This window comes from Salvelinus alpinus, chromosome 22 (assembly GCF_045679555.1).
Source record: "Salvelinus alpinus chromosome 22, SLU_Salpinus.1, whole genome shotgun sequence".
NCBI classification, from domain to species: domain Eukaryota; kingdom Metazoa; phylum Chordata; class Actinopteri; order Salmoniformes; family Salmonidae; genus Salvelinus; species Salvelinus alpinus.
The window spans coordinates 11,095,413-11,117,593 of NC_092107.1; positions in this window are offsets into that span (position 1 = coordinate 11,095,413).

Here is a 22,181-nt window from a genome sequence, read left to right on the forward strand (position 1 = left end):
CTGGTCCAGATGTTGTCTGTTGACTCATTCCAACACGTCTTGACTGCGTGTTCAACGGGGGGGGTCTTATTCATTATAAGTAGGTGTCATTCTTCTTGTTTTGGAAACAATGTGCAATCTAGGCCGTGTTTAGAACTATGAGAACAACAAAGCCTTCCAGAATAGAGAGGACATTGCCTACAGTACAACAATCTCCAAACATTCCCACATAATATCATTAGCAGCCAACATCAGAGCATTACACAAGTACATGTTTTTAAGCTTGCCTTACTGTGTAGTTACTCAAGATGTCTCTGTGTTCATGTTATCTGGTAATCCCCGACATGTTCTCCATGTAGTGTTTCTGTTTGTCACGCCCCTCCAGTCCAGACCACCACACTGACCATCACACGCTAGCCACAGTTGAATCACAGTCCCCCATTCATCCACCACAAGGAATCAGGTGACTGACTACAAAGACTCATTGATGTGATAAGATCTTACCAGTATAATAGAGTAGCAGAAACAGGAGACCAGTAAAAGAACATAACCTGAGATTGTTCTTTAATCCAGGGCCATGAGGATAAAGTACTTGTGAACCAACAAAAGTAATTGTATTATATTAACATTGCGCTGCAAAGGTTCACTATATTTATCACAGACAATCATATCATTCTATTAGAATCTTTATTTTAAAGGTTAAACGCAGCCCTTTTTATCTCGATATCAAATCACTTCTGGGTAACAATTAAGTACCTTACTCTAATTATTTTCAATTAAAATGGTCAGAAAGAAACAAATCACATCTTAGCAAAGAGCAATTTCTCAAGGAAATGTTTTGCTAGGACTGTCTGGGAGTGTTCTGAGTCGGGAGGGGACAACTGAAAACTAGGTGTTATTGGCAAGCAGGTTTGGAACTATTTTTCTTATTGATCTATTAACTAATTAACCGTCTGGTGATGTCACCTGGCAGGCAAAATATCCATTACACCAAAACAGGCAGACATTTCGGGCGGCCTTTTTAAACAGCTCTTAAACTAGAAGGGCGTTATCATAATTTTCGCAATTTCTGAGTATTATTCCAACCTCATAGTGTGGAAATATACATAAAACACAGAAAAATCACATTTTTGACTGCACTGGGCCTTTAATAAAAATCATAACCTCTGATAATCTTACTCAAAAATACATGTCAGAACAAGTGAATAGATTTCAAATCTTTATTGTAAAAAAGGAAAAAATCTGTACAAAAAATTCATGTAGAAAGTTCATAATACAAAAAAAGAGTAAAAAATAGCACATTTTCACTGCATGAAACAGATTGAGATTACAAACAAATGCAGAGCTACTTTACAGTACCTTCAGTAGCGCCGTCCCTCTGTGAGGGAGTGCATTGGAGAACGGAACCACAAGAAGTCACATAGTCGCCACAAGAAGTGGACCACGCCACAGCACACACCACAGGATGTCATGAGCCAGTCAGGAAATTAACTACACATGCTCAGAACGCTATGGGGACGCCCAGTCACTCACAGAAAAAAAGTGGTTGGGTATTCTCACAGGTTCTTTGCGTACAAGTATAATTCCACTGCAAAAAGGGGCTCTTAAAAAAAAAAAGCCCTGAACTGAAAACAAAGTAGACTGCAGTAATGTTAAGGCCATAAGTGATACAGTATGGCAACACACAGAAAATAGGATGATCACAGTTGTATCCATCAGAACGTCTATTTCAGGTTTACATGGCAAGTTGGGACTGTGTTAACCTCTTGGGTTCAAGGTTAAACTGCTGGCTACAGTGAAGGCTCAGTTTCTCCCACTGACATGCAAACGTTCTCAACCGATTTCCATCACTACATTGCTTGTTGTTGTGACCTCTTTCTAGACATTTAGACCAACTTTGTTCCCCATTGTAATGCTTTGGAATGATAGTGAGTAAGTTGGTTTACAGAAATGGTATGTGTTTCTTAAGGCCTGCTTTCCTGGACGCTTTGAAATAAAACTTTATGTACAAACTGGTTATGAAAAAAGCCATACTACGCCACTTTTAAATGGAATGCCTTGGCAAAGACAGATATCAATGCTCTAACACAGTTGACGGTTCACCCTTCGTGTAACTGGGGATGAACTGACTTGGGTCCAGTTAGTTCAGTCTATTGTCAGATATTTATCTGTCAGCTTTTTCAATCCTCATTTTATTGGTTCTTGGCTTTTAAATACATTTTGAAATCATCTTTTATTAGGAATGAAAAGTAAAAATAACTTAATTTTATCACACATTTTTTCAAAACAAAACAAAATGCTACAAAACGTGGCTACCGTCACGATAAATGAAGGTCTTCAGTTTCTTCTCCCAAACTACAATACATGTATCATACAATTAAGGGCAATTTGATCATCATTTGATCACCTTTAGTAATCATGAAAAGATACAGATCCAAATCATGTTTTAACCAGAAATACCATCTCAAATCCACTGGATTTAAATACACTAACTGCTTCCAACTGTCGGTCCAAAGACAAAAACAACTGCACACGTGGCAGATTTCAAACACAAACAGAGAACTTACAATTTAAGTACTTTTAAAGCTCATTGACTCTCATCCAATAATAACAGGTCTTCAGACAGCGAAATAACCATGATGGCTTGTTACTGGCTCCTACTATCAACCTCCAAACCATGCCATCATCTCCCAAAACAAATATATACAAACAATTTAACACTGGTAATAATAGTGGGATTGTCCGACAGTGCTACTGCTCAACTCAGAGCCTCCAATAGAGGTGATGGTCTGGTAACTGACGCATACAGTGTTCAGTTCCAGTGTAGGTGTGTGTGCGTAAGGAATGTGTGTGTGAGGGTGTCAACCACTGCTCTATCCAGGGTCCCACACACCAACCGCTGATTGTCCCGGTGATAGAGTAGGCCATTCTGGAGGGAGCGATAGAAAAGTCATTGAAATGTATTCAGGTTTGAACGGAAGAGTAGCAAACATATCAATTTATATACACCACTACACTTTAAAAATCTAGAAATCTAGAAACTAAAAGGGTTCTTCGGCTGTCCCCGTAGAACCTTTTGAAGAACCCTTCTTGGTTCCAGGTAGAACCCTCCGTGGAAAGGGTTCTACATGGAACCAAAAAGGGTTCAACCTTGAACCAAAAATGGTTCTCCTATAGGGACAACTGAAGAACCCTTTTGAAACCCTTTTTTTCTAAGAGTGTACTGGCATTTTTTACCAAGTCAAGTTGGTCTTGTCTGAAACTATAGGCCGAGCTCTTGGAGTGAGGAAATCCTAGTGCTAGACAGTAATGATTGTATAGCGCAAGTGTGTCTCTACAGCAGATCCCATATACTATATCGCTATAACTTATCACAGAAGTAAGCTTATTATTCAGGCTATAGTGTGACTTACAGGGGATTCTACACGGGCCCCTCAGTAGCCGCATCAAGCCACACTGTCAAGGGCAGTTGAATTGCTCATTCTAGCATAACCTCAGTTGGAAGAAGTTGTACACACACATACAGGAGCCATAGCCTCTTCACAAAGTAAAGCCCTCGCGTCGCCACCACACCCAGCACTGTGCTTCACAGTTTACAAGGAAGGATAGGAACACACACACACAAGCCCACACGGTCTGGGAGACCAACCTGGGTCAGAATGCTACATCAATAGCTGTCCCAACGAGAGATTGAAAAAAAAAATATATATATATATATACACACAAGATGTACAAAAGAAACAAAAGAAAAGGGGTCCGTCCGTTCCAGCGGACTGAGTCCATTCTGAAGCAGTCTGTGATTCCTCCAGTAGGGAGCTCCGGCGCATCCAATCCCGATCCAGAGTCAGTTTATCTCAGTCGGTGCAGAGTGCTGAGGGTATCCGAGAGGAAACGGAGGACTCCTAGACACAGGCCTCTCCAGCCATGCCGTTGGGGGATGCCACCCTGAGAGAGAGAGAGACAGAGAGAGAGACAGAGAGAGAGAAATAGGGAGAGAAGGAGAGAGAGGGGAAATTTGTGGTCAGCCCCAAAACAATTGTGTCTTTTACTGTTGCCCTTTCAGTCTTGATGCTCGTTCAAATTAATGTTTGTTGACAGTCTGCAGCAGTAAATAAGGGATAGAGGTCACATTGTTGATGATTGCAGTGTAAGACCACACGGACGTAAGTGACCTAATTCTGGACAACACTGAACTGACTTAGCTCTTAAGATCTATTTAGAATAGCTTGGGTCTATACAAACATCCACAATTTCACCAAGAGATTCATTTAGAAATACCATAGGATAGCATCCACTGTTCCCTGCGTTAAGAGAAATTCACAACATCCTATCATTATGATATAGGCTCTGTGCAACCACTACTACACAGTCTCGTACTTTCTAGATTCTATACTTTTTAACGGACTTTAATATCCCCTTACTGGAACAGGTGAGCTTTCACCGCAAGTGAGTCTGTGTGTGTGTGTGTGTGTGCGTGTGTGTGTGTGTTTGTGTGTGTGTGTGTGTGTGTGTGTGTATGCCGTGCAACTAGGTGGAGTTAGGAAGTCCCAGACAGACACTGGCTGCAAAACAGAGCCAGGAGAGGCGGCACATCGCCTGTCAACAGCTGCTTTGAGTCACTCACTAAAAATAACCCTGCTCCTTAGTGAGAGAGAGAGAAGTGAAAAAGAGAGTGAGAGAGAGAGTGAGAGAATGTGGGAAAGAGACAGAGAGAAGTAGTCAAAACCAGACACTGACAGACAGAGCGATGCTAGCAGAAAGCTTATAATACACAACGAAAGAGAGTGAGAGAGTTACCGCTCAGACTCAGAGAGAGAGGGAGAGAGAAAGAGAGGAGAGATTGAGAGGTGGGGAGAGAGAAAAATAGAGTAGGGGAGGATACAGGGTAAGAGAAGATAGAAAACCACTGACCATGCAGAGAAAGAGGGGCACAGTTGGGGAGGTCACAAGACAAGATACAGACAAATAACTCTGAACAAGAGAAACAGTAGAGTGGGCGGTGTGTGTGTGTGTGTGTGTGTGTGTGTGTGTGTGTGTGTGTGTGTGTGTGTGTGTGTGTGTGTGTGTGTGTGTGTGTGTGTGTGTGTGTGTGTGTGTGTGTGTGTGTGTGTGTGTGTGTGCCCTTTTGTTGTTACTCGTGCTCAGGAAGCCCCTGTTCTTTTTGCTATCCTCACTGTAAACCACGTTTCTGAAAATCCCCTGTCCTTCCACTGATACCAGACAGTAGGGCAAGAGCCAGTTTAACAAGGGCACACAATACATCGCCAACCTGCTCCACAGACCAAGGGCTTTATTATACTGTAATAAACTTGACAGTTTATTATGTGTGTGTGGGTGTGCGAGCATTTGTGTCTATGTCTGCGAGTGCGCGTAGTAAATGTCGGCTCGGCAGTGCCATCCGTGTGAGTGATTGAGGGCTGGAGTAGGGTGACGTCAGCTGTGTTTGTCTGCAGAGGGGGAGGCAGGTTGCCGGGGGGGGGGGGATTAGCCTGTGTTTACCCCTGCGGCTGCCTCACTGACTGGCTCCTCACGCGATACAGCCCAGCAGAGCCCCCAGGGGGAGGGAGGGAGGTGAAGAGACAACGGCGGGAGGGAGGTAAAGAGACAACAGAGGGATGGAGGGTGGTAAAGAGACAACGGAGGGAGGGAGGGAGGTAAAGAGACAACGGAGGAAGGGAGGTAAAGAGACAACGGAGGAAGGGAGGTAAAGAGACAATGGAGGGAGGGAGGTAAAGAGACAACGGAGGGAGGGAGGTAAAGAGACAACGGAGGGAGGGAGGTAAAGAGACAACGGAGGAAGGGAGGGAGGTAAAGAGACAACGGAGGGAGGGAGGGAGGTAAAGAGACAACGGAGGAAGGGAGGTAAAGAGACAATGGAGGGAGGGAGGTAAAGAGACAACGGAGGGAGGGAGGTAAAGAGACAACGGAGGGAGGGAGGTAAAGAGACAACGGAGGAAGGGAGGTAAAGAGACAACGGAGGAAGGGAGGTAAAGAGACAACGGAGGAAGGGAGGGAGGTAAAGAGACAACGGAGGGAGGGAGGGAGGTAAAGAGACAACGGAGGGAGGGAGGTAAAGAGACAACGGAGGGAGGGAGGTAAAGAGACAACGGAGGAAGGGAGGGAGGTAAAGAAACAATGGAGGGAGGGAGGTAAAGAGACAACGGAGGAAGGGAGGTAAAGAGACAACGGAGGAAGGGAGGGAGGTAAAGAGACAACGGAGGGAGGGAGGGAGGTAAAGAGACAACGGAGGGAGGGAGGGAGGTAAAGAGACAACGGAGGGAGGGAGGGAGATAAAGAGACAACGGAGGAAGGGAGGGAGGTAAAGAAACAATGGAGGGAGGGAGGTAAAGAGACAACGGAGGAAGGGAGGTAAAGAGACAACGGAGGAAGGGAGGTAAAGAGACAATGGAGGGAGGGAGGTAAAGAGACAACGGAGGGAGGGAGGTAAAGAGACAACGGAGGGAGGGAGGGAAGGAGACAACGGAGGAAGGGAGGGAGGTAAAGAGATAACGGAGGGAGGGAGGGAGGGAGGTAAAGAGACAACGGAGGAAGGGAGGTAAAGAGACAATGGAGGGAGGGAGGTAAAGAGACAACGGAGGGAGGGAGGTAAAGAGACAACGGAGGGAGGGAGGTAAAGAGACAACGGAGGAAGGGAGGTAAAGAGACAACGGAGGAAGGGAGGTAAAGAGACAACGGAGGAAGGGAGGGAGGTAAAGAGACAACGGAGGGAGGGAGGGAGGTAAAGAGACAACGGAGGGAGGGAGGGAGGTAAAGAAACAATGGAGGGAGGGAGGTAAAGAGACAACGGAGGAAGGGAGGTAAAGAGACAACGGAGGAAGGGAGGTAAAGAGACAATGGAGGGAGGGAGGTAAAGAGACAACGGAGGGAGGGAGGTAAAGAGACAACGGAGGGAGGGAGGTAAAGAGACAACGGAGGAAGGGAGGGAGGTAAAGAGACAACGGAGGGAGGGAGGGAGGGAGGTAAAGAGACAACGGAGGAAGGGAGGTAAAGAGACAATGGAGGGAGGGAGGTAAAGAGACAACGGAGGGAGGGAGGTAAAGAGACAACGGAGGGAGGGAGGTAAAGAGACAACGGAGGAAGGGAGGTAAAGAGACAACGGAGGAAGGGAGGTAAAGAGACAACGGAGGAAGGGAGGGAGGTAAAGAGACAACGGAGGGAGGGAGGGAGGTAAAGAGACAACGGAGGGAGGGAGGTAAAGAGACAACGGAGGGAGGGAGGTAAAGAGACAACGGAGGAAGGGAGGGAGGTAAAGAAACAATGGAGGGAGGGAGGTAAAGAGACAACGGAGGAAGGGAGGTAAAGAGACAACGGAGGAAGGAAGGGAGGTAAAGAGACAACGGAGGGAGGGAGGGAGGTAAAGAGACAACGGAGGGAGGGAGGGAGGTAAAGAGACAACGGAGGGAGGGAGGGAGATAAAGAGACAACGGAGGAAGGGAGGGAGGTAAAGAAACAATGGAGGGAGGGAGGTAAAGAGACAACGGAGGAAGGGAGGGAGGTAAAGAGACAACGGAGGAAGGGAGGGAGGTAAAGAGACAACGGAGGGAGGGAGGGAGGTAAAGAGACAACGGAGGGAGGGAGGGAGGTAAAGAGACAACGGAGGGAGGGAGGGAGATAAAGAGACAACGGAGGAAGGGAGGGAGGTAAAGAAACAATGGAGGGAGGGAGGTAAAGAGACAACGGAGGAAGGGAGGGAGGTAAAGAGACAACGGGGGGAGGGAGGTAAAGAGACAAAGGAGGGAGGGAGGGAGATAAAGAGACAACGGAGGAAAGGAGGGAGGTAAAGAGACAACAGAGGGAAGGAGGGAGGTAAAGAGACAACGGAGGGAGGGAGGGAGGTAAAGAGACAACGGAGGGAGGGAGGTAAAGAGACAACGGAGGGAAGGAGGGAGGTAAAGAGACAACGGAGGGAAGGAGGGAGGTAAAGAGACAACGGAGGGAGGGAGGGAGGTAAAGAGACAACGGAGGGAGGGAGGGAGGTAAAGAGACAACGGAGGGAGGGAGGTTAAGAGACAACGGAGGGAGGGAGGTTAAGAGACAACAGAGGGAGGGAGGGAGGTAAAGAGACAACGGAGGGAAGGAGGGAGGTAAAGAGACAACGGAGGGAAGGAGGGAGGTAAAGAGACAACGGAGGGAAGGAGGGAGGTAAAGAAACAACGGAGGGAAGGAGGGAGGTAAAGAGACAACGGAGGGAGGGAGTGAGGTAAAGAGACAACGGAGGGAGGGAGGGAGGTAAAGAGACAACGGAGGGAGGGAGGGAGGTAAAGAGACAACGGAGGGAAGGAGGGAGGTAAAGAGACAACGGAGGGAGGGAGGGAGGTAAAGAGACAACGGAGGGAGGGAGGGAGGTAAAGAGACAATGGAGGGAGGGAGGGAGGTAAAGAAACAACGGAGGGAGGGAGGTAAAGAGACAACGGAGGGAGGGAGGTAAAGAGACAACAGAGGGAGGGAGGGAGGTAAAGAGACAACGGAGAGTGAGGTAAAGAGACAACGGAGGGAGGGAGGGAGGTAAAGAGACAACGGAGGGAGGGAGGGAGGTAAAGAGACAACGGAGGGAAGGAGGGAGGTAAAGAGACAACGGAGGGAGGGAGGGAGGTAAAGAGACAACGGAGGGAGGGAGGGAGGTAAAGAGACAATGGAGGGAGGGAGGGAGGTAAAGAAACAACGGAGGGAGGGAGGTAAAGAGACAACGGAGGGAGGGAGGTAAAGAGACAACAGAGGGAGGGAGGGAGGTAAAGAGACAACGAAGGGAGGGAGGGAGGTAAAGAGACAATGGAGGGAGGGGGAAGGGCATCAAGTTCCAACAACTGGAAACTCAACTAAAGTCACAACACTCCCAGCTCATGGATATCAGATTGATCCATTCACACCACTGGCACATGCACACATGCTCAATCTGTCATGTTTTGTCATTGATTATCATGTCTTGTCTCTGTGCTTCCCTTCTATTCGTTTCCCTCTGCTGGTCTTATTAGGTTCTTTCCCTCTTTCTATCCCTCTCTCTCCCTCCCTCTCTCCCTCTCTCGCTCTCTCTCTCTATCGTTCCGTTCCTGCTCCCAGCTGTTCCTCATTCTCCTAACTACCCCATTTACTCTTTCACACCTGTCCCCTATTTTGCCCTCTGATTAGAGTCCCTATTTCTCCCTCTGTTTTCCGCTTCTGTCCTTGTCGGATCCTTGTTTGATGTTTGCTGTTCTGTGTCCTTGTTCCGCCCTGTCGTGTTTTTGCCTTCTTCAGATGCTGCGTGTGAGCAGGTGTCTATGTCAGCTACGGCCTGTGCCTTCCCGAAGCGACCTGCAGTCTGTGGCCGCGTCTCCAGTCGTTCCTCTCTACTGACGAGAGGATTTCAGTTTTCCTGTTTTGGATTTACCTAAGATAATATCCAGGAGTATCGGTTTTTGTTTAAGACTGGAATAAAGACTCTGTTTCTATTAAGTCGCTTTTGGGTCCTCATTCACCAGCATAACAGAAGGATCCGACCAAGAATGGACCCAGCGACTACGGATTCTCGCAACACTGCCGTCGAGTTCCAGGGAGCAATGCTCGGCAGACACGAGCAGGAATTGTCTGCTGCTCGTCATGCCGTTGAGACCCTGGCCGCTCAGGTCTCCGACCTCTCAGGACAGTTTCAGAGTCTTCGTCTCGTGCCACCAGCTACTTCCTGGTCTTCCGAGTCTCCGGAACCTAGGGTTAATAACCCACCATGTTACTCTGGGCAGCCCACTGAGTGTCGCTCCTTTCTCACCCAGTGTGATATTGTGTTCTCTCTCCAGCCCAACACATACTCAAGAGAGAGAGCTCGGATCGCTTACGTCATATCACTCCTTACTGGTCGGGCTCGGGAGTGGGGCACAGCTATCTGGGAGGCAAGGGCTGAGTGTTCTAACGATTATCAGAACTTTAAAGAGGAGATGATACGGGTTTTTGATCGTTCAGTTTTTGGGAAGGAGGCTTCCAGGGCCCTGGCTTCCCTATGTCAAGGTGATCGATCCATAACGGATTACTCTATAGAGTTTCGCACTCTTGCTGCCTCCAGTGACTGGAACGAGCCGGCGTTGCTCGCTCGTTTTCTGGAGGGACTCCACGCTGAGGTTAAGGATGAGATTCTCTCCCGGGAGGTTCCTTCCAGCGTGGACTCTTTGATTGCACTCGCCATCCGCATAGAACGACGGGTAGATCTTCGTCACCGAGCTCGTGGAAGAGAGCTCGCGTTAACGGTGTTCCCCCTCTCCGCATCTCAACCATCTCCTCCCACCGGCTCAGAGACTGAGCCCATGCAGCTGGGAGGTATTCGCATCTCGACTAAGGAGAGGGAACGGAGAATCACCAACCGCCTTTGCCTCTATTGCGGTTCTGCTGGACATTTTGTCATGTCATGTCCAGTAAAAGCCAGAGCTCATCAGTAAGCGGAGGGCTACTGGTGAGCGCTACTACTCAGGTCTCTCCATCAAGATCCTGTACTACCTTGTCGGTCCAGCCGGTTCGGCTGCTTCCTGCAGTGCCTTGATAGACTCTGGGGCTGAGGGTTGTTTTATGGACGAAGCATGGAATCGGAAACATGACATTCCTCTCAGACAGTTAGGGAAGCCCACGCCCATGTTCGCCTTAGATGGTAGTCTTCTCCCCAGTATCAGATGTGAGACACTACCTTTAACCCTCACAGTATCTGGTAACCACAGTGAGACCATTTCCTTTTTGATTTTTCGTTCACCTTTTACACCTGTTGTTTTGGGTCATCCCTGGCTAGTATGTCATAATCCTTCTATTAATTGGTCTAGTAATTCTATCCTATCCTGGAACGTTTCTTGTCATGTGAAGTGTTTAATGTCTGCTATCCCTCCTGTTTCTTCTGTCCCCTCTTCTCAGGAGGAACCTGGTGATTTGACAGGAGTGCCGGAGGAATATCATGATCTGCGCACGGTCTTCAGTCGGTCCAGAGCCAACTCTCTTCCTCCTCACCGGTCGTATGATTGTTGTATTGATCTCCTTCCGGGGACCACTCCCCCTCGGGGTAGACTATACTCTCTGTCGGCTCCCGAACGTAAGGCTCTCGAGGATTATCTGTCTGTTTCTCTCGACGCCGGTACCGTGGTGCCTTCTTCCTCTCCCGCCGGAGCGGGGTTTTTTTTTGTTAAGAAGAAGGACGGTACTCTGCGCCCCTGCGTGGATTATCGAGGGCTGAATGACATAACGGTTAAGAATCGTTATCCGCTTCCCCTTATGTCGTCAGCCTTCGAGATTCTGCAGGGAGCCAGGTTCTTTACTAAGTTGGACCTTCGTAACGCTTACCATCTCGTGCGCATCAGAGAGGGGGACGAGTGGAAAACGGCGTTTAACACTCCGTTAGGGCATTTTGAATACCGGGTTCTGCCGTTCGGTCTCGCTAATGCTCCAGCTGTCTTTCAGGCATTAGTTAATGATGTACTGAGAGACATGCTGAACATCTTTGTTTTCGTTTACCTTGACGATATCCTGATTTTTTCACCGTCACTCGAGATTCATGTTCAGCACGTTCGACGTGTACTCCAGCGCCTTTTAGAGAATTGTCTCTACGTGAAGGCTGAGAAGTGCGCCTTTCATGTCTCCTCTGTCACATTTCTCGGTTCTGTTATTTCCGCTGAGGGCATTCAGATGGATCCCGCTAAGGTCCAGGCTGTCAGCGATTGGCCCGTTCCTAAGTCACGTGTCGAGTTGCAGCGCTTTCTCGGTTTCGCTAATTTCTATCGGCGTTTCATTCGTAATTTCGGTCAAGTGGCTGCCCCTCTCACAGCTCTGACTTCTGTCAAGACGTGCTTTAAGTGGTCCGGTTCCGCCCAGGGAGCTTTTGATCTCCTCAAGAAGCGTTTTACATCCGCTCCTATCCTTGTTACTCCTGACGTCACTAAACAATTCATTGTCGAGGTTGACGCTTCAGAGGTGGGCGTGGGAGCCATTCTGTCCCAGCGCTTCCATTCTGACGATAAGGTCCATCCTTGCGCTTATTTTTCTCATCGCCTGTCGCCATCGGAACGCAACTATGATGTGGGTAACCGCGAACTGCTCGCCATCCGCTTAGCCATAGGCGAATGGCGACAGTGGTTGGAGGGGGCGACCGTTCCTTTTGTCGTTTGGACTGACCATAAGAACCTTGAGTACATCCGTTCTGCCAAACGACTTAATGCACGTCAAGCTCGTTGGGCGTTGTTTTTCGCTCGTTTCGAGTTCGTGATTTCTTATCGCCCGGGAAATAAGAACACCAAGCCTGATGCCTTATCCCGTCTCTTTAGTTCTTCTGTGGCTTCTACCGACCCCGAGGGGATTCTCCCTGAAGGGCGTGTTGTCGGGTTGACTGTCTGGGGAATTGAGAGACAGGTAAAGCAAGCACTCACTCACACTGCGTCGCCGCGCGCTTGTCCTAGTAACCTTCTGTTCGTTCCTGTCTCTACTCGTCTGGCTGTTCTTCAGTGGGCTCACTCTGCCAAGTTAGCTGGCCACCCCGGCGTTCGGGGTACGCTTGCTTCTATTCGCCAGCGGTTTTGGTGGCCTACTCAGGAGCGTGACACGCGCCGTTTCGTGGCTGCTTGTTCGGACTGCGCGCAGACTAAGTCAGGTAACTCTCCTCCTGCCGGTCGTCTCAGACCGCTTCCCATTCCTTCTCGACCATGGTCTCACATCGCCTTAGACTTTATTACCGGTCTGCCTTCGTCTGCGGGGAAGACTGTGATTCTTACGGTTGTCGATAGGTTCTCTAAGGCGGCACATTTCATTCCCCTCGCTAAGCTTCCTTCCGCTAAGGAGACGGCACAAATCATCATTGAGAATGTGTTCAGAATTCATGGCCTCCCGTTAGACGCCGTTTCAGACAGAGGCCCGCAATTCACGTCACAGTTTTGGAGGGAGTTCTGTCGTTTGATTGGTGCTTCCGTCAGTCTCTCTTCCGGGTTTCATCCCCAGTCTAACGGTCAAGCAGAAAGGGCCAATCAGTCGATTGGTCGCATATTACGCAGCCTTTCTTTTCGAAACCCTGCGTCTTGGGCAGAACAGCTCCCCTGGGCAGAATACGCTCACAACTCGCTTCCTTCGTCTGCTACCGGGCTATCTCCGTTTCAGAGTAGTCTTGGGTACCAGCCTCCTCTGTTCTCGTCCCAGCTCGCCGAGTCCAGCGTTCCCTCCGCTCAGGCTTTTGTCCAACGTTGTGAGCGCACCTGGAGGAGGGTCAGGTCTGCACTTTGCCGTTACAGGGCGCAGACTGTGAGAGCCGCCAATAAACGTAGGATTAAGAGTCCTAGGTATTGTCGCGGTCAGAGAGTGTGGCTTTCCACTCGTAACCTTCCCCTTACGACAGCTTCTCGCAAGTTGACTCCGCGGTTCATTGGTCCGTTCCGTGTCTCTCAGGTCGTCAATCCTGTCGCTGTGCGACTGCTTCTTCCGCGACATCTTCGTCGCGTCCACCCTGTCTTCCATGTCTCCTGTGTCAAACCTTTTCTTCGCGCCCCCGTTCGTCTTCCCTCCCCCCCCCCCGTCCTTGTCGAGGGCGCACCTATTTACAAGGTACGGAAGATCATGGACATGCGTTCTCGGGGACGTGGTCACCAGTACTTAGTGGATTGGGAGGGTTACGGTCCTGAGGAGAGGAGTTGGGTTCCATCTCGGGACGTGCTGGACCGTTCGTTGATTGATGATTTCCTCCGTTGCCGCCAGGGTTCCTCCTCGAGTGCGCCAGGTGGCGCTCGGTGAGTGGGGGGGTACTGTCATGTTTTGTCATTGATTATCATGTCTTGTCTCTGTGCTTCCCTTCTATTCGTTTCCCTCTGCTGGTCTTATTAGGTTCTTTCCCTCTTTCTATCCCTCTCTCTCCCTCCCTCTCTCCCTCTCTCGCTCTCTCTCTCTATCGTTCCGTTCCTGCTCCCAGCTGTTCCTCATTCTCCTAACTACCTCATTTACTCTTTCACACCTGTCCCCTATTTTGCCCTCTGATTAGAGTCCCTATTTCTCCCTCTGTTTTCCGCTTCTGTCCTTGTCGGATCCTTGTTTGATGTTTGCTGTTCTGTGTCCTTGTTCCGCCCTGTCGTGTTTTTGCCTTCTTCAGATGCTGCGTGTGAGCAGGTGTCTATGTCAGCTACGGCCTGTGCCTTCCCGAAGCGACCTGCAGTCTGTGGCCGCGTCTCCAGTCGTTCCTCTCTACTGACGAGAGGATTTCAGTTTTCCTGTTTTGGATTTACCTAAGATAATATCCAGGAGTATCGGTTTTTGTTTAAGACTGGAATAAAGACTCTGTTTCTATTAAGTCGCTTTTGGGTCCTCATTCACCAGCATAACACAATCATGCACACACGTGCAGACACTCACATACACACACTCACATATACACACACACTCACACATACACACACTGACTTACACATGCACATTTAAACAGAACAGACCAAACAATACACCATCTCATAAACGGATCATTCGTCCTTACCATTCTCTGGAGGATCGTAGCGTTCAAATCGTCGCCGATTCTCTTGAGCTGGTTGGCCACTAATTCCACCACCTCGTCGTCCAACCGCGGGTCCGCTACTCCAGGGGCTCTGTGCTGGGGAGAAGCCTGGGGAGAGCGCTCTCTCTGGGGCAGCAGGTCATGGAGGGGATCCCTGGCTGTGGTGTCCTGGAGCTCTCTGTCTGGGTCTAGGGAGAAAAAACAACACGTGCCATTACTGCCTCAGGCAGACAGCTGGACCTCCATAGCCCACCACGACCATCTCTGAAACACAACATCAACTAGCCTATATCAACGGCAGCACAGACCAGGCAGAATCAGGTCAAGTTTCGGTAGGAGGCAGATTGTGGATAGCATGCCGGCACATAAAACATGTCTCCTGTATTTTTTTTTATTTAACCTTTACTTAACTAGGCAAGTCAGTTAAGAACAAATTCTTATTTACAATGACAGCCTACTACAGTGGGTTAACTACCTTGTTCAGGGGCAGAACGACAGATTTTTACCTCGTCAGTTCGGGGATTCGATCTAGCAACCTTTCGGTTACTGGCCCAACGCTCTAACCACTAGGCTACCTGCTGCCCCTGTATATTGTTGTCTGTATAGCAACAAAAATATTATCTAAAACACCCCCCCCCTCACTTCTCTGGCTCCATAAGAGTCTTAGGTGTCTATAAACAAGCATGTTGTCTGGTCTAAACCATATAGGCTACACTCTTAATGGTGGCTAGGCTGCTTAGCAACACAGACCCATTGTTTACTGGGTAAACATGTGCCCCCCCCCCCCCCTTCCCCCCAAAGCAACCCTCTTTTGAAAGTCAACCCTCACAATGCACCCCCCCCACCTCCCTCCACCACCCCTGTCAGACTGTTCAGGCTAGTCTTGAAGACTTTTTGAAATCTTGGGGGTTGCCACCGTCAACCCCGTATTTTCCCCTTCAAAGTTAGAATGTAATCTCTTAATCTGCTTAATAAATCTAGAATACGTGTGTCTGTGTATTACAGTGTTTGTTGAAAGGGGGAACTCCTGTCTACTCTGTACAGCTTCAGAAGAGGATAAGAAAGCCTATTTGTTATTAGTTATTACCCTCTGATACTGCAACGCAAACCGACGACACTGAAATGACTGTGCGCATCACTGTCACTGCCGACAGTGGTCGAGAAAATACGTTTTAAATCAAATCACGTCAACTTTATTTGTCATATGCACAGGCTACACGGGGTGTGCACAGTACAATGAAATGCTTTAGTGACCGTTTATAAACTGCTGCTCAAGATTCGTAGACACTTCAAATGAAGTGGAAGAAAAAAGCTCTGTGCATTCTATGGATGGTTTCCGTCCAATTTCCTCCCGAACCCCACTGTGTTTGTTCACAACCCTGACAGAACGCTCCACAGGAAGCACGGCTCCTGGCAACCGCGGGATTTGTGTCGCTGTCCTGAGTATTTTCTGATCCTTAAGATGCAGGTGACTAGACAGCGAGAGGAGAGAGAGAGAGAGAGAGAGAGAGAGAGAGAGAGAGAGAGAGAGAGAGAGAGAGAGAGGAGCGAGAGAGAGAGGAGAGAGAGAGAATGGAGAGGAACTCTGGCTTGTTGCCAGGGTAACTATAAACTGGAATCAAGCCATTGGCGGACGGATTCAGGGGCTAGGCTGGGATAGGGTGGACAGGCTGAGGGGCGGGGAAGGACCAGTCTGCCCGGGGACTGGGGAAGAGGCAGTGAGAGCCAGAGAGCGCAAAAGTAGGAAACACAAGGGAGGGGAGCGGTTAAAAGAGGGATTAGAAACAGAAATGGTCAAGTAGTACCAGCGGCGGTCCCTGCGGAAGGTAACAGGGGGAGAGAGGGGGTAGGCTATGCCTCTAACCAGGGAGGGCATTGACAGGTTTGATGGTTGACTGGCTTGTTGAGCTGACATCCCGCTGAAGGAAGTCGAGCAGACTTCTCTCTATGGGAAGCCATGAGCAGGGGACAAGTCTCGACATGCCCCAGCCACAGTGTTTGACTTACAGCCAGAAAGAGAGAGAGCGCCAGAGAGAGATACTATTCCAAACTATTCCTTTCAGTTAGATAGCCACATGCTCAAAATGCTTCCCTCACCTCCTAAGAAACTCCATAGCCCCAAGACCAAAGCCGGCAGCCCTAAAATCCTCACATGCACACCAATACCCCACCACATCAGTACAACCCTGAGCTCTTCTCTGACAAGATTCAGAGAAATAGCCTAATCCACACTTACCAATGCAGTAAATGACAGTGACAATAACCCACATGCTGTAGCTTGTGTCCGTCAAAACATAGGCTAAACTTTTCACACCTGTCAATGACTGTGAAGCTCCTATTCGAGATGCAATACTCTGACTGCCTTCTTCCAGGCCCCTCCCCTCATTGGTTCCCATCTCAATTGTTTAGCGGTTTGTTTACTCTTTCCACAAGCATGGACACACCAGATCAAACTGAGTGAATAAAACAGTAGCTAATGTGTAACATTCGGTTGAGAGCTTTCTATCTGGGGTCCATGCCATTGCCAGGAGCCAACTTCTTAGTTAGCAAGTTCATACTAAAGGCAATCTAGGTAAAGCATCATCAGGTTTAGGCTATATAAGGGAGGATGCTTAAAGGGCACATTTTCTGCACTGCTTGTATTTACATCCTACACGTGATGACAACGGTTTTATGACTACTAGCCAACCCATTTCTACTTGGTGGAAAATTAGCAGATGAGGAACTTCACTTAGATGTACAAACATCAACGAGTCTTACAAGTATAATAACAATCACATTGAATTATATTGCTTCATAGTCAATGCATCTCTATTTCATCAACTTTCCTTTTCGATCGACTCACACATTCCATCATACAGTTGAGGGGGAACTTTCCCATCCAATGCCACTGCACTAGCATGTGAGCATGATGTCCTTTGATGCTAGTATTTCCTCATAGCAGTAAGCTATTCACAGCTACCACTTGTAATCCTATTCTAACATGACCATGGTTTCTGCCTCAGTGGCTTACCATTTAGGCCTATGCGTAAGAACTCTGTATTAGCAGCAACATAGACTATATGAAACATCACAGTATCCAGCAACTAGTAGTAATAACCTACCTGTGCTTGCTCTTCTGGGGGTGTCCAGTGGATGGGCACTAGGTGGTGGGGAGGCTTCTCTCTGGGGCTGGGGGGGTGGAGAGCCCTGCCTTGGCTGGGTGTCCATGTTGGAGGGCAGTTGGCAGGACTGGTGGTATGCAGCCTGGAGAGGGTTGTTGCTGCCACCAGGCCAGGTGTCTGGCCGCTGGACTTGCATGCTGCAGCTGTGTTGTCTGCCCCGACCATGGTGGTCCACTCCACTCTCCATCTGGGGGCGGGCCATACCAGGTGCAGTCTGTTGATGTTTACAAATGCATAACACAATTGTAATAGGCCATGACTGATCGCCCCTTTTACAAACTGTTGTCACCTGGTGGATATTGGGGAACTTTTTACTATGAGCAGTGTGTGTTTGTGTGTAAAGGTATGCAAACAATTAAGCTGTAAGATAAGCCAACTTTCCGACTTGAGGTAACTCTCTCTGGTTCTAAATCAATAGTCTGAAAATGTTGGCAACATTAACTTGCTTGACCATGCTGTAGGTCATGTAACTGTTTGTTACATGCAATATGCTTTGTGGACTTCACCGGACAGAGGTTGCTCTCCGGTTTTATGATTAAACAAAGGTGCAGTTGAAATTATTCTGCCACTGTGTCTTCTTATTGTCTCGGCCTTAGACCTATATATCACGGTAGCAAGGCATATGAACTACCATGTTATAGAGCAAACAACACAATTATCACAACACATAGGTTGTAATAAATTATGTTTTTTTTCCTGGCTTCACCACTGATTTTACCCATGCACCGCTACTGATGGAGGACAGCTCCTACTGGGAGAGCCAATATTGCCGACCAGTGGCTTCAAAGCCTCTCAATGGCCAATACAAAGCATCAGCAATCCAGGGTTTATATACATCATTGGGTAATACACCATGTCAGGAAGAACTATGTCCTAGGGGTCTCAGTGCTGTGGTCGTTCATAATGCAGAGTTAGAAATTCTTCAGAACCAAATATCAAGCAAAATTGTACATTAAATTGGGTTTAAAGGTACAAGCTTAAAATACCTTGTTCCACGGGAAATACAGGATGTCTTAGCACATGTATGTTTTCAAACAGTGACTTTTCGACAGACAGTTTGACCTACCAACCCATATGTTATGTGGCCGCTAGATGGCAGCAACTACGCCCTCGTGTGTGCGATCATTATTTATAAACAAATCCACAGCCAAGCCAGCGGCGAGTCGACACGCGCTCATTCACATCACTGAGCGCGCCAAACTCTGTCAGTAGTAAAATTGTATTTTTTTGTCAAACTCCTGTCATCCCATTAACTATTGCAAAGCTTGATATTATTTTTACGTTGTAACACACAGGTCGTATCATTCCTATCCGACTCAAAATACATAAAACGTTTCACACGGAAATGATGAAGTATGGAAAATAAACATTGAAGGTGGATTGTGATTGCGCAGGATAAACCGTTCCACGCGATAGGGGTCTGCCTCTGTCCCAACTGTTGAAATACTGTCTGTGACTGTCATGTAATTGAAGATGAAAAAAAAACGCTTAACATGGAATAAAAACGTGAATTCCATATCTCGAAGTTGAACGTGGAAATGCATCACTGGGCTGCTGTCATATGTTATCTTATCTGTTCCTCTCCACACAACCACCAAAGTTCCCACATCAAACTCATGACAGCCAAGTGTGTAAAACAAGAGACTACAAACGCTTTCGAAAGCAGCAACCAACAAGATGATGCCACTTGAATTTCACACAAACACACTTTCTACATTACAGGAAAACCCATCCATGCCGCTGACTCCTACCACGTGAATCCTTTATTTTCATAATACTAAATAGTTAACTTACATCATTGATTGCCTCGAAAACTATCTTCTGAAACTACTACAATACGATTACAATGTAGCATGCTAGCTATAATAGCCTAATTTGACGTGTCAAGTTATTTTGACAGCTAGCTAAATCCACAGCCGAAAAACCCTCTGAGGTTTTAGATAGCACCTTTTTTATTGTAGCTAGCTATATCTAACAACTCGACCTTGAAAGCTAACGTTAGCAGCCTGTCAAAACTCAGCTGTACAGTATAGCTGTAGCCAAGTCTACCAGCATCATCAAAATATTTGCTAACTTTTAAGACTTACTTGATTTATCTGATGATTCGTGACTGTAAATCTGTCTGTAGTTGAGGCACTGTCGATGGCTTGTTGACATCAGAATATGTGTCCAACAAGCTGTTTGACTCGCGGCTTGTCCTTGCGTTGGATGTTGAAGGAAGTCCACTTGCAGTTTGTGACATTCCACGTTTCCCGCTGCGATTCTCAAAACAGTCAGCCAATTCAAACCGTATAGTCTTATTTTATTCCATGGAAAACGATGCTTATCAAACACGTTATCACCGAACTATGGTCCAAATGTTGATAACAGGGGAGAGACTGTTTCATAGTGGTATTACTCTGCTTTCACTCCCGCGGTTGGCTGTTTCGCCACGCCCTCTCCTCCGTGCATTACAACAAGTCCTGACATGCACATCGACAAGATACATGCTGCTACTCAGTTTAAATACCCCGGACAAGACTTTCAAGGAAGAAACAAAACACCTTTTTGCCCAACCCTGCCCCCTTCCCGCCCCTTTTGCTTTCCTGTGAGTTTACCACGTCTGTTGCACCTTTTATGTTAACGGTCAACAAAGCCTGGTTGGATAGTAGCTGGTGCCCCGAGCCTATGGGTGCAAAAATCTGTAATATATTTAAGCCTGTCCTATGTATACATTGAATGGTCAACAGCATAGTAAATCATCAGCAGCAGCGTCATTATCAATGCATGCATTTGTCAGACCATATAAATCATGTTTGTCTCTTTTGGTGTGTTGTGAAGTTGAGATGGGGTATAAGGACAATTGACTGCCTATGACAAGGGTTCAAAGTGCCTCTGCATTGCATATTATAACACGTAATATATGACGTCATTGGTTATAACCTCATTATAACCATGGGCTGTAGGATACAATAACACAGACACATACATGAACAATTGTAGAGTAGGCCTGTTGCACATTGCTTGAATGACACTCATAACCTGTCACATTGTTAGGGGTGGTCACCCATTGGCTTATTGCACCCCTTTTCTTTATCAATTGCATGCTTGTTATTCGAGATCAGATTTTTTTATGATCACACATAGCGGAAAAATATACTTGCAAAAAAATCATGTTTATTTCTCATTTAAATGTGTTGACCTTTTGTGCAGGGGAAAAAAAAACTTTTAGGGTAAGATTTACCCCTAACATTTATATTTTTCCATTTCTCATTTGGATAATTGCAATGATGCAATTGAAAATGGTATTTGTAATCCCTTACATTAAAGACACCAAATGCAAAATGATGACTAGGCCTATGCAGCTAATACTTTTAATAAGTTTGAAATCAAATCCTTAAATGACCTCCCACGTAAACGAAAACATGTCCAAATTATGATATGGGATTAGGACATGTTTTGTGAAACACTGAAATCCAGTTATGACAAATTGCCTAATCCGGGGATATTCAACCTGCTTGCTGATATTGGATTAGAGATATTAAATTGTAGTCTTTATGTGCTTTTCAAATGACACCCCCCCAAGGCCTTGCTTTTTTTGTGTGGTTGTTTGCAAACATTTAGCAGATTTAGGATCTAGGAGTTTGTAGCCTAGGTTACATTGCAGGCTCAATTTTATAGCCTATGTCTCTATAGTCTATATATGCTTCATTTATATATGCTTCATTTAACACGTTTAATTATGATAATGTAGCCTATACACGCAGTCAAAAGAGCCACAAACTGAGCATTAGAAATCCCCTTGTCTTGTCCTTTAACCTCAGATGTGAAACATGTGACTGTGCGACCATTGACCCCAACCATTCAGTTGCGGAGTGCTCGCGGTGCGGGTTTTGTTGCGGTGCCTAATCGGCTGGAAATGACAGATTGTCCTCACTAAAAAAGGGGAATCCCCTCGCAGGTACATGTCTGGGCGAACATCCCATCATGGGCAAATTTGCTTGGCATCTTGTCAATTTACACGACTCGCGAGAGACCAGAACAAAAGGTCTATACAATATACATGAATCTCGACCAACTCCCCCCACCTTGCCACACAGCTCGTTAAATTAATTTAACATTATCTGTATGCATATCTATGAATGAATTACATACATATTTTATTTCATCTCTAGTAATTAAACGTCTTTGGTGTGCTATTTAGATAAGAAACAGCCAAATGGCCTAGCATTTAATTTCATGCTGAATGATTTATTAATTTTGCCACTCACTTGGTCAGTCAAAATCATTAATGTATTCACACATCAGTGAATCCTGCTCTAGGGCTCTATTGCTCTGATACAGAACACGAAGTGAACATTTCGACTGTGATGCACAGCGAATGCTTTTCGGGAACTGAGCCCTCATAATCAAATGTGACAACAAGCTGTCAACAATTTCATTGTTGGAATATATAATGCTGCTGCTGTATGCTGTGCGGTGCCACACTGACGATGCCGTTAATGGTGGATGATGAAGTTACGCCCTTGGTCATGTGATTGGTGTTCTATTCTTGGCTGCATCATGCGTTAAACGAG